General features: G+C 35.8%; 2 pseudogenes; both read left to right on the forward strand.

The window, feature by feature from the left end:
- Positions 1-3,672: 3,672 nt before the first annotated feature.
- On the forward strand, positions 3,673-7,202 carry LOC147940243 (uncharacterized; annotated as a pseudogene).
- Positions 7,203-7,872: 670 nt separating this feature from the next.
- Positions 7,873-10,962, forward strand: LOC147940244 (uncharacterized; annotated as a pseudogene).
- The last annotated feature ends 3,263 nt before the right edge of the window (positions 10,963-14,225 follow it).

Here is a 14,225-nt window from a genome sequence, read left to right on the forward strand (position 1 = left end):
AATATGCATATATAAACTGAGCTCACCAATCGTTCGGTGATGAAAGAGGTTTTCAAATTTTTGTGTGTGAGTTAAGTTAAGAAGATTGTACTAATTAATTTTTGTACGTTTTATTAGCTGTGTTGTGTGTTTGTATTTTTTCCATTGAAGTTTGTGTAATTTTATTGTTTTAATAATAATAATTATTATTATTTTTGTTATATTAAAAAATTAGCTAAAAATATAAAATAAAAATAAACAAATTCAAATTTTTAATGTAACTTTTATTAATTTTAATTATAACTATAAATGTGTTGTTATCAAATTAAATGAAAATAAGAATATCAAGTGAAAATAGTGTGGTAAGGTGTTGAATTTTAATAAAAAAAACTATTGGAGAGGTTAAAATTAATTTGAGTGTTGAATGATTAAGTGGAAGAAAGAGAATATGATGTGGAGTGTTAAAAGTTGAGGTGGAGGGTGTTGAATTTGATAACCATTGTACATGGTCTAAGTCACATACTGCAGCGCTTTGGTCTTGCTGCATGGTCGATGTTATGTGCGGAACAGTAGAGGTTAACAGTAGAATTTGTTGGCAAATTGAATTTAGACATTTTATTTATTTGTTTTGTAAAATATATATATATATATATATATATTACATAAATTAATAATTAATGACTAATTTTTGTAAGAAATTTGTAGGAAACTGCTATGATATTTTGGTAGGAAAATGGTAGGAGAAAGTTGTTAAAAGAATGGTAAGAACGGGTTTTTTTACGGATATTTTGATATGAAGATAAAAATTCTCTTCCATTTTTTCCATAATTTTTTATGAAATTTTTATCAATATTGACTTTCCACAAAAAACAATTATGAATTATTTTTTAGGAGAACAGAAGAAAACTCGTGTTTCTACGTTTTTTATGTTTCTAATTACCGGAGTCACCTCTTTCTTGTAATGCGCAGATATGAATTACAACAACATTTGCTAAATGAAATGCACGAGGCCTTGAGTAGTTGTCCAAAAAAATAAAATTGACGCATTCAAAACTATATATCTACTAGCTTATTTGATGTTTGTATCAATTAAATATTATCATAAATAATGTTGAAATAAAGTTGAGATTTAGTGGTGTTAACTTCACGGAAAGACATCAACTTTTTTCAACGGAAAGACGTAGGAAAATTTGGTTACTCCCCAAGCTAAAGGTGAACCATAACAATCGCGTATTATCCAACCTCCGATTGCCTCATGATTTGAGTTGTTAAAACCTGCATCAAAGTTATATTTCACACATTGGATAGGCGGAGCTGTCCATCTAGAAAACTCACGATGTTCATCTCTTCTTTGAGAAAGTATGTCACTTTTATGCATAAAATCAAAACAGTCATTATGTTTGATTTTGACCACAGAACAGTTTTTGAAGGGCTTTCTCTGTAGTTTTTAAAAACACAATTGTTACGGGCCTTCCAAATTCACAAAATTAGCCATAATGGTAACATTGTTTCACTCTCTGAATGCGCAGAGTTGAGGATGGATGTGATGATATTAGAGATGATTTCTTCAGCATCATTCGATATGCGAGTCAAATGCAGATAGGGAGTGTTTGAAAAACGCCAAACTATATGTGCAAAAGGGCATGTAAATAAGGCATGGTTTATCGTTTCCTCTGATTGACGACATCGAGGACAGAGGGGATCTAATGACATACCTCATGATCTTACTCTTGTTATGGTTGGGAGAGCTCGAGATATAGTATGCTAGAGGAAATGTTTTATTTTTGAAATCACTAGTAACCTCTAGATTATATTCTAGAGCTCTATCGATCCATAGGGTTTATCTGGAGGCATGTCACTAGAGAGAGGATTGTGTGTTAACAACCAGTAACGTGACTTGACATAGTCGCTGAGGTACAATATTTCCAGGTAAGAGAATCTGACTGGGCTTGCTGTGCAAGGTAAATATGTTGAATTAGTTCGATATCGTCTGTTGTGATGTATGTGATAAGCTTTGTAGTTCCCATGATCTGCTATCTCCTGTCCCTGCCATGAGTGTGTCCAACGTGCAAAGAAATTGTTGGTTTATAGAGAGGATTGGCCGTGGAGAGTCAGTGACATTATCTATCCCTATTCTAATTGATTTTCCATCACCTACATAGTATCATGAACCCTTCTTTATTAACGAAATGCTCACTAATAGAGAAGTCCAACCATAAGATTGGTTTTTTGGGGGTTTTGCATCGAGGATAGATTCATCATGATAATAGCGAGGCTTCATTATTAGGGCAAACAAAGAATTTGGATATTGGACTAACCGCCAAACTTGTTTTGCTAATAGCGCATCATTGAACTTTTCCAAATCAAGGAAGCCAAGCCCTCCTTCTTTCTTTGAATGTGGTAATTTTTTCCAGACTATCCAAGTAATTCCTCTTTGTTGAGCACCCTTCCCCCACCAGTAATTCATAAGTATTGATTCAATGTCCAAAATAACTTCTTTTTGCAACTTCAAAAAAAACATTGCATTGACTGGCATTTCCAAAACCACTGATTTGAGCATTATTTCTTTTCCAGCTGGTGAGAGGCGTTTTGTGCTCCAACTTGATGTTCTTTGTTTCACATTGGTGATGATGTACTCAAACATCTCATGTTTTTTCCTGCCAAATTGTTATAGTAATCCCAGATATTTGCCACCTCCACCTTGATTTGGTATTTCAAGAATCACTTTCAACCTAGTTTGTGTTGATCCATATACACGGAACCAAAAGTTATCATAGATTTTGATGTATTGATCTTTTGTGCCAAATAATATTCATACACATCAAAAACATCTTTTAGCGCTTGACAGTTTTTTCTATAAGCTTGGCAGAAGAACAAACAGTCATGAGCAAACTGTAGGTGTGTGATACGCGGTGCATTATCTCCAACATTAATTCCTTTTATATCACCATATGCAGACCTTGATCTGATAACATGGCTCAATATGTCCGAACAGAGGATGAATAGATAAGGGATCACCTTGGTGTATTCCTCTTTCTGGTTTGACATGTCCAAAGGGTGAACCATTTATCAGGATGGAATAGCTCTCAGATTCGACAGTTGCGATAATCCAACCAATCCATTTATCACAGAATCCAAATAATTCCAAGGTAGAATTTAAAAAGTTCCACTCTACCCTATCATAAGCTTTGCTTACATCAGTTTTAACCACCATATAGGAATTTGATACTCTCTTACGTACTTTTAGTGAATGCATTACTTCATGAGCTATCATGAAATTGGCTTGAATGAGTCGACCAGGAATGAAAGCTGCTTGCGCATTAGATACTATTCCATCTAAGTGTTTATTCAGTCTTCGAACTAAACACTTGGAGATAATCTTGTATACCAACAATAATGTCTTCTTCAGATCCTTATGGTTATTTTCGTTCATGGATGGATAAACCTAGATACAGTGAAGAGACGGGCAAACTTACAGAAGAGTTCAAGGAAGGTCTTACACAATTCCTGTTATTCGCGTCAAACCAGAGCATAACACGAGAAACAGGTACTATGTCTTGTCCTTGTCCAAAATGTCGGAATTATAAAAATCTGGAGGTATCATTAGTAAAGAAGCATTTGTTTAGGGATAGATTTATGTCGGGTTATAAGATATGTTTTTCGCATGGAGAAAGTGAATCAATGGTAGATTATGGTAGTACTAGTCAACATTATATTCCGGATAGTGTAGAAGAACCATCGATAGAAGTAGACGTAGGTACATTTCATATGGTGAACGATGCGTTTAGGGAAAATGCGCCCTCATTAATTCAGGACGGAAAAAGATTAGAAAAACCAAATTTAGAAGCCCAGAGATTCTTTGATATGTTAGATGCCTCAACTATGTCATTGTATAATGGTTGTAAGAAGGGTCATTCACCATTATCAGCTGCAACTATGTTGATGGGCATCAAGACGGATTGGAATTTATCAGAGGGTTGTGTGGATGCGATTACTGATTTTGTGAAAGAATTTAGCCAAAGAATAATCTTTCACCAGCTTCGTACTATGAGGTGCAGAAACTCGTAGCTGGACTTGGTTTGCCATATCAGGTGATAGATGTGTGCAGTGATAATTGTATGATTTATTGGAGAGAAGTCGAAGGCCGCACTTCATGTTGTTTTTGTCGCAAAACCTCGGTATCAGGACACAAGTAGAAGAGTTCCCATACCATATAAAAGAATGTGGTATTTACCGTTGGCAGGGAGGTTGAAAAGATTGTACCAGTCAGAGCGTGCAGCAGGATCAATGAGATTGCATGCAGAATATACATCAGACGGTGTAATTGCGCACCCATCGGATGCAGAAGCATGGAAACATTTTCAGTCAATCTATCCTAGCTTTGCGTATGAGCCAAGGAACGTTTATCTTGGTTTGTCTACAGATGGTTTTAATCCTTTTGGGAAACATGGGAGACAATATTCATTGTAGCCAGTTATCGTGACACCTTATAAATTTCCGCCATCTTTGTATATGAAACGAGAGTTTCTTTTTCTCACCATTCTTGTTCCAGGTCCAGATCATCCGAATAAAGCACTTGATGTTTTTTTACAGCCATTGATATATGTGTTACAAATGTTATGGGAACATGGTGTAGAAGCGTTCAATGTTTCAATGAACCAAAATTTCAACATGCGGAGATGCTTTTGTGGACTATAAGCGATTTTCCAGCTACGGTATGTTATCTAGATGGACAACGCATGGACGGTTAGCTTGTCTGTATTGTCAAGATAACACCGATGCATTTCAGCTGAAACACGGACGTAAAACGAGTTGGTTTGATTTTCACAGACGATGGCTCCCTGAAGACCATCCTTATCATTGGAGCACCACATTATTTAAAAAGAACAGACAAGTCTTTGATAGTCCACCTCCTGAGTATTCTGGCGAAATTTTTTTGAATCAGTTAATAGCTATTGGTGCTGAGAAGAGAGCGGTTTGCGGTGGTAATGAACATGATATCGTTGATGGATATGGCAATCATCACAACTGGCACAAGTTTAGTATCTTCTTCGAATTACCATATTGGAAGGATATTTTGTTGAAGCACAATTTTGATGTCATGTATACAGAAAAGAACGTTTTCGATAATCTCATGAACACCATACTAAATGTTCCAGGAAAGAAAAAAGACAATTTGAATTCTAGATTGGACTTGTCTGATATATGTTCTCAAAGAAAACTGCATGTCATGCCAAAAAGGAAAGCACCAACCCCTCAATTCTGATTAGATGCATCTTCCAAGGAAGCATTTTTAGAGTGGATTATGATGCATGTCAAATTTCCTGATGGGTATGCATCTAATCTTCGTAACTGCGTGAATATGGGAGAAGGGAAGTTTCAAGGAATGAAAAGCCACGATTGTCATGTCATTATGCAGCGCCTCCTTCCATTTGCTTTTCAGCATCTTCTACCACATGATGTACACAAAGCAATTGCAGGTATTTTATCGTACAAATTATTTATCTTTTATGCCTAATTACCAATGTTTATTAATATCTTAACATTTCATGTTATAATCTATGCGGCTATAAGTGTGTTCTTTTGAGATTTATGCACAAGGACGCTTACAGTAGAAGGGATACATATCTTGGAGCAAAATATACCGGTGATCCTATGTAACCTTGAGAAGATTTTTCCACCGTCTTTTTTTGATATTATGGAACATTTTCCAATTCATCTCCCACGAGGGTTAGCACTTGGCGGTCATGTTCAGTATCGATGGATGTATCCTTTTGAGCGCTACATGGGCACTCTTAAGAAGAAAGTTAAAAATTTGGCGAGAGTCAAAGATTCTATTGTAGCACAAAACATCAACGAAGAAACCACACACTTCTCGGAATATTATTTTCCGAAACACGTTTAAACAAAGATGCGAAAACCTGCTCGACATGATGATGGTGGGGAGACACCTTTTTACCATGTACAAGTCCCAAATATATTTTCCCAAATTGGTCGATTAAGTGGAAAAGCAAAGAAACAAAGGCTAACAGAGGAAGAGGTACAACACTTGCACATGTACATAATCACAAATTGTGAAGAGCTTATAGAGTATGAGAGGTTAAAAATTTACAGTTGAAATGCTAATTCATTTTTATTATATATGAAATTGCAAATTTATTTATCCTCATGTTAATTAATTTATAGGATTTACTTGGACCAAGTATGCTTTACATATCGAGACATTAGCGAGGATGAAGTTCAACAACTCAAGTAGGCTGAATTTAGTCGTTGGCTAAAATTCTACGTAAGTTTTTTCTTATTTAAATTTTTTTAGTAAAATCTATTTTTAAACTAAAGTGATTTTTTTTTTTCTAAAAAAACTTTCTATAGGTTACAACAATGTCTTCTAGAGGGCAATCATGTCCTACATGGTTAATGGGCCTTTATATGTTGCGGAAGCTAATCCCATGTATTGTACTCGTGGTTATGCATTCAGGATTCTTAGATCCAAAAAAGACTATGCCAACTTGTGATTATGGTGTGTCGGCACAATCTGGTGAACTTGTATACTATGGTGTCTTTCGCGAAATCTTAGATGTTCGTTATCCGGGGATGATCAATTAACGGTGCATTGTTTTCTCATGTGATTGGTACAATCCAATTGTTGGATCTAGTGTGAAAAATGACGAATTCGGTGTCACAACATTACATTTGAGAAAGAGACTCTAGAAATATGATCCATTCATCCTCGCTTCACAAGTCAATCAAGTATGCTACATTAGATATCCTCGGGCAACTGAAGCAAATGACCCGATTGGTACAATCCAATTGTTGGATCTAGTGTGAAAAATGACGAATTCGGTGTCACAACAATACATTTGAGAAAGAGACTCTAGGAATATGATCCATTCATCCTCGCTTCACAAGTTAATCAAGTATGCTACATTAGATATCCTCGGGCAACTGAAGCAAATGACCCTTGGATCACAATGATGACAGTAAATCCTAGAGGAAGGATTGTTGGGATTTCCGATGATAGTGAACATGAATTTATGCAGCAAAACTCATTGGGTACCATAGGAGTGGTTGACCACTCTCTACATATTGATCTTGTCGCTGATTTCACCATCTTTGTAGATGACGAGGTTTACGATGATTCTGAGGAAGACAGTGGAGAATTTGAGGATGTTTCTAATTCGGACAATTCTGAATATTCATCGGATGACGAAGACGAGGGATAAATTGTATTAATTTTGTATTTTATTCTATTTTCATAATTATATGAATATATTTATAAAAAAACATAGAAATAAATTTTAACTCTTGAAGTTTTCATATTATATTTTCATAACATTAAATTAGCAATTATATATATAATTTGGTATGTATTTGTATATTTATATATTAAATACGTTTATATATATATATCAGTCTCGGTATTACAGACGGATAACCAAGGAAACTAATATGGCCTCGCAAATTCCTCGGACAATTCAGAGGACTGCCCGAGGGAAGACGAATGTGGTCAGATTAAGGAAAAAAACTCGTTTCCTAGGAAAATAGTCGGAAATTTCCGACGAATTACCGTTGCTTAACCGCGTCCTCTGAAATCTCTCGAAAAATTCTTTCGCATCCTCTAAAATTCGTCGGAAACTTCCGACGACTTTCCTAGGGATTTTTATTTATTTAAAGAATTTAGTAGTTTTGATACATCTAATGTGTTGTCTAATATTATAATAAGCCATATTTTGACAATAAATTAGATTATAAAACATTGTACCACAAAAAAATACAACATTTGAAAGATTACATTATCTACACTTAAGTGTTTATAAGATGATATTAGAGATATAGTTGAAACTTAGTGGAAAGTTATTTGATTTATAAAAACTCTGTGATTTTTTATCTATTATGATCGTAATGTAACTGTGATTTCCAAGGGACTTGGACTGTTCCGAGGAATTTCTGACATTTGTGTTTTTTTTGGTTAAATAAATGGTTGACTGCCCAATAAATATACATGCAATAATTATGTGACGGATTTCCGAGGGAAGCCAAAAATTTTCAGACTGAACTCCGAGGGATGGTGAATTTCATTCACGTGGCAAAACCCAAAATTAGTTTGCGAAGCAAAAATTAATACCCACCATTATTTCATTCACGCGGCAAAACCCTAATTGTTTCCTAAGGATTTTCGACAGTTATATCTCTCTGAAAGACTTATATATATATGTGGCCTCATAATTTTTTCCCAGCCACAACTCTACTGTTGAAACCGATCGTTGCCCCTCCGCCGGTGGTCTTCTCCTCCCCGCCTCTTGTTGCCTTGCCGCGGTCTTTCCTTCCCTATACTATTCCCTCCGTCGGTGGCCATCTCTTCCCTCCGTCGGTGGTCTTCTCCTTCCCTCCGCTGGTGGTCTTGTCCTCCCATCCGCCGTCGGTCATCTGCTTCCCTTCCGCCACCGTTCATCTGCTTTCCTCTGCCGGTGGTCACCTCCAACCGGTCACCATCTACAAACATCTGAAATCATGTAAGTTTCATATTTTATTATGATTTTGATTTGTGATTCTTTTTTTGTTTGTTAATATTTTTTTAGAATTAGGTCTGGATTGGATTTGTTATTGAATTAGGGTTTTGATATGGATTTAAATTTTAATTTTAGAAAGAATTTATTTTAGAATTAGGTTTTCAAATTTTTTTATTTATTTGTTGATTACTAATTAGAAATACTTTTTGAAAGAATTTATTTTAGAATTAATTTGAATATTATTTATTTAAATTTTGTAGGTTTTTCTTATAATTTTGATATTAGTTTAAAGATTTTGATTGGATTTAGTTTTAAAGTTGTTATATTTTGGGATTTAGAATAGTTTTGTAAATAAACAAAATATATTTTATTTGATTACTAATTTATTTAAATTGTGTAGGTTTTTCTTATAATTTTGATATTAGTTTAAAGATTTTGATTGGATTTAGTTTTAAAGTTGTTATATTTTGGGATTTAGAATAGTTTTTAAATAAAAAATACATTTTATTTGATTACTAATTTATTTAAACTGTGTAGGTTTTTCTTATAATATTGATATTAGTTTAAAGATTTTGATTGGATTTAGTTTTAAAATTGTTATATTTTAGATTTTAAAATTGCTTTGTAAATAAAAATTCATTTTATATATTTGTTGAAAACTACTTTATTAAATTGTGTAGGTCTTATGGAGATTTTCATGCGACGTCATCTAACTGTTTCCTGATCCGGCGATCACAAAGTGGCTTACCATCTCAAACTCTTTCTAGTGTCCCTGAGACAAGGAACTCAGCTCCTCCACCAGTTATGAGCATTGAAGAGTTTGTTAGTCAACCAGGCCGACAACATATGCTGAGACTCCACCCAAAAGAAGAAAACGGAGCTACATGGTAATTAACTTCATTTTATTTAATTAAGAAAATTGATGAATTGGTCCTTAACTAATTAGTATTAAAAACATGTTTTTCAGGTTTGGTTTAGATAATGGAATAACAAAATATATACTTAATATTTTCAAGACACAATTGGATAAACCATGGCAAACTTACGGGAATGTGGACGAAGAAACCAAAAAGATGTGGTTCAAGACTTTTGCTGTAAGTTAGCTGTTATTTCTTTTGTTTTTGTAAGTTTTAATATTTAATTTCTAGATTTATTTTAATTATTAAATTTTCACTGTTTGTAGCAAAATTATAATTGGGAAAGCGATGATTGTCAGAAAGTACGAAAAGCTTTTGACATTCAAGCCAACACGTCTTACGGCAATCACTTGTATTCGTGGAAGCAAAAGTGGAAGCAAGGCAAAAAATGCATAAGTGTCTAAATCCTGATGTTTGGAAAGGGTTTATCAGCTATTGGAGGATGGATGAGACGCAGGCTGTTTCACACAAAAGTCGATTAATCGTAGGAGCACACGTGGTGGAAAGGGACCAGCTACCCATAATGGAGGTTCTATAACCTTTAAAAAACATGAGAGAAAAATGGTAAGTTTTCTAATATATCACTTTTACTTTTGAAAAATTTATAAGTTGTTTAGATTTAATATGTTATGTTTTTCTCTAAATGTAGACAATAGAGGTCGGAGGAGTTGCACAGGATTGGTTAGATGTTACGGAAGCCACCACAGAAGCAAGAAAACTGGACAAATACAAGATATGGTTATCGCAGAACAAATTGAGAAGATTAAGCTCCGGAAGATGGAACGACTTACACAACTCTCTGAAGATGGCTCATCATCCACAGTTGATATACCTCGTCAGGAAATCCACCAAATGTGTCTTGAGGTATATTTGAATATATTGTTTTGTCTTTGTATTTATTTCCAATCATTTCTTAATTTTTTTTACTTAGGAAATTCCTTTAACCAATGGTCGGAGACCCTGTTTAGGATATCTTGTGTCACGAGATGGGAATGTCTCTTCGGTTTTTCTTCGGGACAATGAACTTGTTCAACAAGTTCAAGATCTTAACCGGATCGTAAAAGAAAAAGACGCGACGGTCGAGAAACTGAAGCAAGAAAACCTCAAGATTAAGGCACAATTTATCCAGATCCAAACAACACTCTCCCAACTTCAAAGTTTCATTTCTTCCCAATTTTCTGGACAATTCCCTCCTCCTAATCCTAACTATTTTTTTTTTCTAAACTATTTTAATTTTATGAAAATTGTTATTTTTTTTTTCTAAACTATTTGTATTAGGATATTTATATATTTATTTTCAGATTTTTGATATATTTTTAATTTATTTATTATTGAAGAATTCCTATTTTATTTTTTATTTTTATTTTAAATTTTGTATTTATATATAAGATCCCTCGGAAAGTCCTCGGAAACTCTATTGTCCTCAGAAAGTTTTCGGAAACAAGATCCCTCGGAAATCCCTCGGAAAACTTATCTCTTGGAAATCCCTTGGAAACGTGAAGCCCTTGGAATTCTCTCAAAAGGCTTTTGTCCTTAGAATTCCGTCGAAAATCTGATCTCTTGGAAAACCGTCAAAAATCTGGACTCTCGGAAATTCACCGAAAAGATTGGTCCTTGGAATTACGTTGGAAGATAAATCCCATTGAAAATCTTTCAGTAATTTGGCGTCCTTGGAAATCCCTTGGAAATCCGACGGATTTCAGACGAGTTCTAATTTCCGACAAGCGGTTTCCGATGACTTTTTATTCTCGGTAAATCGTCAGAAAAGCCTGTTTTCGAGGGTTTACCGACGATTCTCTCCCTCGAAAATTGGCTGTTTTCTTGTAATGAATTTGGAGAAGAATTCTAAACTCTTTGCATTTTATTTCATCAATTTAGTTATGTTTTCTTCGTCTCTTTGTGTTATTGAATTCAATATGTGTGAGTAGTTTTCTAATTATGTTTTAGGGTTCTAAGTAGGGGATCAAATGATTTAATGGCTTAATTTTTGGTTGAGAATTCTATTTTCTTTGTGGTTCTTTAATTCATATGCTCTTAGTGCTATAATAGAACTGATCATCTTGTTCTAGATTCTAGAATTCTCTATACTTTAAAAGTGTTCCATAGAATGTCTGAACTAATATGAATTGAGCAATATTTTCTCTAGCCTGACATTAGGGGATATTGTGAACTTAGTGAACTTGTTTGATAATACAAATTTGATTAGGAGATTAAAAATGAAATTTTAGTAATTGAGTAGTCAACTTTAGTGATTAATACCTTGAAAGAGAGTTAGTCAAATCTTGTGTTCATGTTCTAGAACGGTTGTTAACTATTGAATTCCTTGTTTAATTTCATTTCCCTATAACTCAATGTTTTAATCCCATAAGCTAAACCGTTTTATTTCTTGCATTTTTATTTACAATCATGAAAACAAAACAAAACAAATATTTTTCCGTGTTAGCTATTTACAAGTCTCGCAAATCTTTTGTGTACCATTGGTCCTTGTGTATTCGACTCCGCATATATTGTCTCACGATTAAGTTTATCGGGTAATTGCTAGAGAAATCACATATCCTGCTCCCGAGCCAATGCCACCTTCTTCTGACTCAGAGCATCTGCAACCAGGTTAGTCTTACCAGGATGGTAAGCTATATCCAGATCATAATCAGCCACCAATTCCATCCACCGCCTCTGCCTCAAATTCAGCTCAGGCTGAATAAAAATGTACTTCAAGCTCTTATGTTCTTTAAACACCTATACCTACCTACCATAAAGATAAGGCCTCCAACCCTTAAGGGCAAAAACCACAACAGCCATCTCCAAGTCATGAGTAGGATAATTGTCCTCATGCCTCTACAGCTGCCACAAAGCGTAGAAAATACCTTCTCATTTTGCATCAACACACTCCCCAAGCCAACTCTGGAAGCAGTAGTATAAACCACATAAGGCTCACCCTGCTCTGGCGATGAAAACACTAGTGTAGTGGTCAACATCTCCTTCAGCCTTATAAAACCCTACTCACACTCCTATGACTACACAAAAAGAACTATTTCCCTGTCAGCCTAGTCATCAGCTATTCCTTGCTCGCAAAACCCTCACAACCTCCTTTAATATCCTGCCAAACCAAGGGAACTCCTGATCTTCGTGGCATTTTGCAGTCTAGGCCAATCTATGATGGACTAAATCTTCTCTAGATCCACAAAACTCCCTCTGTATAGAAAATGTGACACAGAAATCCAATCTCCCTCTGCCAAAAACTGCACTTACCCAACTTAGCAAATAGCTACTTGTAACGCTCCGACCGCTACCTCTCAGTGGATCCCATGTCTACTCCCTGTCAAGGGGCCCACCTTCCGTAATGGGTCTTACGTCCTCTCACTAGGCTTGTGAGCCCATCCATATCCAATGGTCATTTTGCTACGTTCAGTAGGCTTTAAAGACTGATTTACCGTCCCTGTGTTTTCTCCTCATTCTCATAGTTCCGACAGTCACTTTCCGGAAGGTCACCCATCCTAAAACTACTCCAGCATAAGCACACTTAACTATGTAGTTCTCTCAGGATCTTTGATCGAAAAGATAAGTGCACTTTGGTGACATAAGTGGCAAAATCAATTCTTTTAAACCTCTCCGCAAACTGGAGTGTCACAATTCACCCCCACAAACAGATCGCAATGTCCTCATTGTGCACCAAGACCGTAACCCAGACGGTGTGAGCCCACTCGACTCCACACTTGTCTAGGTTTGGCTCTGATACCACTTGTAACACCCTGACCACCACCTCTCAGTGGGCCCCATATCCATTCCCAGTTTATGGGCTCACTTTTCTTAATGGGTCTCACGTCCTCTCACTAGGCCCATAAGTTCATCCTTATGCGACAGTAGGTTTGCTACGTCTGAGAGGCTTTAAAGACTTGTTTACCGTTCCTACAAATCATAACATGATATTTCCCTGTATTTTGTCCTCACTCGCCCAGTTCCAACAACCACTTCTCGGAAGGTCACCTATCCTAAAACTACTCCAGCTCAAGCACGCTCAACTCTGGAGTTTTCTCAGGATCCTTGACCGAAAAGATAAGTGCACTTTGGTGACGCAGGTGGACAAATCAATTCATTTAAACCCCTCCGCATGTCCCTTAAACCGGAGTGTCACAATTCATCCCCACTAAATGACCGCAACGTCCTTGTTGCACACCAAGACCGTCACCCCTGACGGTGTGAGTCCACTCGACTCCACACTCGTCTAGGTTTTTGCTCTGATACCACTTATAATGCCCCGACCGCCACCTCTCACTGGGTCCCATGTCCATTCCTAGTCCATAGGCTCACCTTCATTAATGGACCTCAGGTCCTCACACTAGGCATATGAGTCCATCCTTATCCGACAGTCGGTTTGCTATGTCCGGGAAGGTTTAAAGACTTGTTTACCGTCTCTTCAAATCATCACATGATCTTTTTCAGTGTTTTATTCTCACTCGCACAGTTCTGACAATCACCCACATGATAACGGCTTATAAGACTTGACAACCTCGACACCAATTCGACTTCACCTTCAGAAGAGGAACCTTTGGTTCCAACACTTCCAACCATACTATATTGCTTTTTTGGGAATTTGATATTTAACAAATCTGTAATGAAGCTCTCCTGTAATTTGATATAAAATGATATCTCTTAAAAAAAAAATAGAATAGCAAAGAAAAAAAAATCTTTATCAACAAAATAGTCTATTATGTGGAACTTTTGTCAAAAAGAAGATGATGAACGAGTAGAAACTAAGTTTGGCGGTGAGTCGGTGACTGAAAAGGACAAAATTTCGTTGATAAAGAAGACAATAAAGATC

Source organism: Camelina sativa, chromosome 8 (assembly GCF_030686135.1).
Source record: "Camelina sativa cultivar CO46 ecotype springtype chromosome 8, ASM3068613v1".
NCBI classification, from domain to species: Eukaryota; Viridiplantae; Streptophyta; class Magnoliopsida; order Brassicales; family Brassicaceae; genus Camelina; species Camelina sativa.